This window comes from Penaeus japonicus, unplaced genomic scaffold (genome assembly GCF_977035675.1).
Source record: "Penaeus japonicus unplaced genomic scaffold, GWHDUDI00000001_assembly GWHDUDI00000004, whole genome shotgun sequence".
Classification (NCBI taxonomy): domain Eukaryota; kingdom Metazoa; phylum Arthropoda; class Malacostraca; order Decapoda; family Penaeidae; genus Penaeus; species Penaeus japonicus.
Window position 1 is genome coordinate 20,144,765 of NW_028234406.1, and position 5,000 is coordinate 20,149,764.

The 5,000-nt window shown below is 42.3% G+C and overlaps 1 protein-coding gene across 2 annotated transcripts in view; it reads left to right on the forward strand.

Annotated features, from left to right (window-relative positions):
* The window catches only part of LOC122254487 (core alpha-(1,3)-fucosyltransferase), a 155,426-nt gene that overhangs the window by 87,839 nt on the left and 62,587 nt on the right, over window positions 1-5,000 (forward strand). Inside the window, exon 1 of one of the 2 annotated variants that reach the window (XM_086536234.1) lies at window positions 1,320-1,713. The exons of the other annotated variant lie outside the window; for it this stretch is intronic. The gene's annotated coding sequence lies outside the window, so the exon portion shown is untranslated. Of the gene's footprint in view, window positions 1-1,319; window positions 1,714-5,000 lie in introns of those variants that run through there. 2 annotated transcript variants of the gene reach the window in all.

The following is a 5,000-nucleotide window of genomic DNA, read 5'->3' on the forward strand; positions in this document are numbered from 1 at the left end:
CCAACGTGTCTACCCGCTATTAATGACGCTGCTAGGGCTGGTAATGTGTCCACGGAACGCAAGACGTGGCACCAGCGCGCGGGTCCGTTCAATTGATCGCGTGTGTGCGAGGTTGCCGAGTCTGTGGCACTGAGCTCTGCCCGACGCACCGGCGGCTGCTGTTGGCTGCATGCGGTGCCAGGACGGAATTTAGGAAAGATGATGAACTGCATTGCAATTATCTGACGATCTACTGTGTTGGCGGAGGCGAAGAAGCCGCCGAATGACTGTGGCACCGGGCAGGAATGGCGGCCGAGGCACGAGAGTCCGATGCGGCAGCGTACAGCATGGCAGGGAGATGGCAAATCCGTTCGGATACATAGCCAATTTATTTGTCCCAGGCTTCTGGCTTCTGGCTTCCTAGGTTATGTAATCTGGAGTTAATGCGCGCTTTGGGTAACTTAAATGCCTTGTTAGTCTATGCTCGTACGTTAAGCCCGTGGGCTTGACAAATTGCCTATCCTGAATGTGAGCAAGTTGGTTCATTCAGCAGGTCCATAGCGTGCTCGAGTTCCTCACTCTGCGCTCCAGGTTGTAACTTAGGTCGTGAGAGAGTTTAACTGCACTGTGGTATAATCACACCCTCCTATACCACCTGACTAAATTGTGCAACTGACCATTAATGTTGCAGTTGCTCTTCGATGAAGCACATTTTCCGGTATATTAATTGATCGAATTGGTACTAAAGCTGATGCCGGGAGCTTCAGCTGTTGGGCGTTCGCCATTTTTACTCAACAAAATTGGATTTTCCTTTTCTTCTTACAGATTCTCGAAAATGCTCATTTCGCGTATAGGTTGGCATGTAATAAGTCATGATAACGATGATAATGATGGCAGGAATTACAAGTACTAAGAGTTGATGAAGAAAACCGTAGACGAACATAAAGGACCTGGCTAGGTGTAAAAACGCATTTGGGAAAGGTAACAACCGCCACGGATGCGGAGGGAAGAAAGAAGATGAGTGTTGTAGGTGTGGCGTCCCGTGGAAGAAGAGCTGCGACGAGCAAAGGAAAAACTGAAAGACCAGGAGCGAATGAGTGCATCATGCGTCGAAGGGTCGAGCTGTACCAACAGGGGTCGGGGGAGGAAGAACAGGGTACCGGACGAGGGGAGGATAGAGAGGAAGAATGTGAAAAAATAAATGGCGATTAAATAATCATAATCCTTTTGATAGAAAAGGGAGAATGATAAAGGAAAGGAAGAGGATAGGGGGTAAGGGACGGCGAGGGGAGGGGAGGGGGGGTGTGTGATTTCCCAGGCAAACGGTGCCGCCGACTCGTAACTCGTGTCAGTGCTGGTTCTGGAGCTGCGCGGTGAAGAGGCTGACGCTCCCCGCTCTGTCTCCGTCCACGGCCCCTCCTCCCCACTCCCCGTGCAATCCCCCCCCGGTCTTCGCACACGTTTTTCGAGGGACGTATTATATTAATTTTACTAACCATGCGAAAGACATAGTGGCTCCTAGTGTGAAGAGTGGACTGAAGGTGACGAATAATAGGAAGAGTTTAGGGGTGTTCCCCCTCAAGAACCGCCAGGAGATTTCACGCTCCTCATTATATATACATACAAAAACATCCATTTTCCCACTAAACAACAAAGGACATCTGAAAACTAGATGGAGACCAATGAGGCTTCTTCATGATCGCCACGTCGCCCCTGGAGTTACTTCACTGACGGGTTAGTACACTTCGAGTTCTCCTTCAGGTGGCAAGACAGGACTGGAAAAACACGCGCTCCTCGATGTAAGCCTATATAATACAAACCGGTGTGTGTGTGTGTGTGTGTGTGTGTGTGTGTGTGTGTGTGTGTGTGTGTGTGTGTGTGTGTGTGTGTGTGTGTGTGTGTGTGTGTGTGTGTGTGTGTGTGTGTGTGTGTGTTTTAACGCCAGCCTATCTTGCCACGGTTTATGTGTGTGATTCTACGAAATCTTGTGCGGCACTCGTCTGTCTAGCCGGGGCTTAGGAAGTTCGAGCATGTGTTTGGGGGGAGGTAATCAATATGACTTGCCGGAGACCTGTTAATGTAGGCACTGTCCCTGTCCGCCTTGGTGTGGCTGGGACCCTCGGCGAAACCTCCTCATGTTATGCTTGGAAATGGTGGGGCGTGTGGGAGTTTGGTTGCTATGGTTACGTTGCTGCGCCAACTGCGTCTTGTTCAGTGGATATATATGTCTATTCATACATACATACATACATACATACATGCATACGTACATGCATATATATATATATATATATATATATATATATATATATATATTTATGTATGTATATGTATATATATAAATGTATACATATACATATATATATATATATATATATATATATATATATATATATATACATATATATATATTATATATATGATATTTTTAATTATGTATGTATATGTATATAAATATATATATATATATATATATATATATATATATATATATATATATATATATTATATATATATATTATATATATATATATATATATATATATATATATATTATATATATATATATATATATGTGATATATATATATATATATATATTATATATATATATATATATATATATATATATTATGTATGTATGTATGTATGTATGTATGTATGTATGTTTACGTAGCTGTCCCTCCATTTCCTCGTCTTTCTTTCCCATCCCTTCCCCGGATTCAATCTCTTTCTCTTTCTTCTTCTATCTCTCTCCCACTTTGCCAGTTCTCTTCCCTCCGTCCTTCACATTTCAGTTTCATGATAAATGCATCTAACTTTTGAAAAATAACAAAGAAACTGATAAAATTGATTGAGCAGATGTGCACAATATATTGCCCGAGTTTTAACGGGTGTTTTTAACTCGAATATAACAATTAGTGAAAAAAAATGAATCTGGAAATGGTTAGGTTTTTTAATGACCGATTATGGTGTACCATCATTATTATTGTTATTATTTTTATCATTTTTATTGGTATCATTATTATTATTATTATTGACATTATTATTATTGTTATTATTATTATCATTACTATTGATATTATTATCATTGTTATTATTATTAACATTATTATCATTATTATTATTGATATTGTTGTTATCATCATCATCCTCATCATCATCATCATCATTATCGTTATTACTATCGTTAGTTTCATTATTATGATTATTGTTATTATTGTTGTTTTTTCTTGTTGTTATCAATATAATTGTTGTTGCTCTTTTTATTATTCTATTTATTGTAATTTTGATGATCATTACTGCTATAATGATTATTCCCTTGTTACCATAGATATAGGATTTATATATTATATTCAAACGGATACATATAACTGTTATGCTTCCCTGTTATGTTTCTGCCAGTGTTGACGAGTAGGTGTCATGCTATTATGTAAGTGACGTAAGTATGTGAAGCATGATATGAAAAGTGGAACTGAAATTAGGTGTTTTGAAAGAAAAAAGAAGTTTGATAACATACCAAATGAGGGTAGGTAAGTTGAAATAAACGGCGAAGGGGGATAGGGAGGGGAGGGGGGGAGGGGAAGGGTGATAGGGGAAGAGAATGGGATGAATAGGTCTTTGGAAGTGACAAAGACGGTTAGCAAGAGGAGAAAAGGAGGGTGAAAGAAGAGGGTAAATAGGGTGAGGACGGAAGCAGTGTCTGAATGAGGGAGAGAGAGGGGAGAGATATAAGAGGAAGAGGGCGAGTGAGAGTGAGAGTGAAAGTGAGGAGGGGGGTGTGTGAGAAAGTGAAAGGTTAAGGGCGTGAATGAGAGTGAGATTGGGAGTGAGAGTAAAAGTGAGAATGAGAGTGAGAATGAGAGTGAAGTAAGAGTGAGAGTGGGAATGGGAATGAGAATAATGAGAGTAGGAGAGGGTGAAAGTGAGAGACAGTGAGCATGAGAGAAGGGGGAGAGAGAGACGCATTTTATGCATACGATTGCACAGGCACGTTTATATTTTGTATGCATGATATTCATTGTACTTTTTAAATTTTGAAATAATCTTAATGATTTTGTCATAAGCGTATGTTGTAGATGTTTGTTGTCATCAGACTATTCGCGTTTGTACGTCGATTGATATTGAATAAAATTGTGTGCGTTTGCCCCTATTGCGTGTTCATGTGGATGCCGGTCCCTGGCGAATCTGCGTTTGTGTGAGAGTCTGTCCCTTAGACGCACGCGCGCGCACCCTGGTATACGAGCACACGCAGAGACACGCGCGAACACACAACAAACACAAAAAACAACAAAACACACACACACACACACACACACATAAACACACATAAACACACACACACACACACACACCGACACACACACATACAAATTCAAACACAAAGCCCCCCACCTGTCCAACACTCACAAGCACACATCCTTCCACCACTCACGGACCCCCCCCCCCCACTCTTCTCCACACAAACACATGCCCCCCCCCCCCCCAATCCCCCACACACACTCAAACACCTTCCCCAACAATCGCACACACACCTTTCTCTCCAACAACCCCCATTCTCTCCCCCTCCCCCCCACACAGACCCCCCCTTCCTACCCCCTCCCACAACCCCCACCCCCACACAGAACCACCCCTTCCTACCCCCACCCCCCTACCACAACCCCCACCCCCACACAACACGCTATACACACCCCTAGCAATGTGTGCTATTATACGGTCACCCGAGATCGAGCGGGAAAGGACGAGAAGGGGCGGAACCGGAGTTATTCTCCCTCGTAATGAAACAACATTTTACGAAACGTGTCGAAAATCAAAGGCACTTCGTTTTTTCTTTTTCTTTCTTTTTTTTTCTGTTTGAATTGTTCTTAGATGGGTTAGGCTAAATGCGGACGTAGGCATCCCTGGAAATACACTAGAGCGGAAAGGCTAGTTGGTGAGCCCCGGCCGAACAGGGTGGCGAATATGATACTGCTGTTTAGAGTGGAACCACGTGGCTTTTTAATCCATATATATATTTTTTGT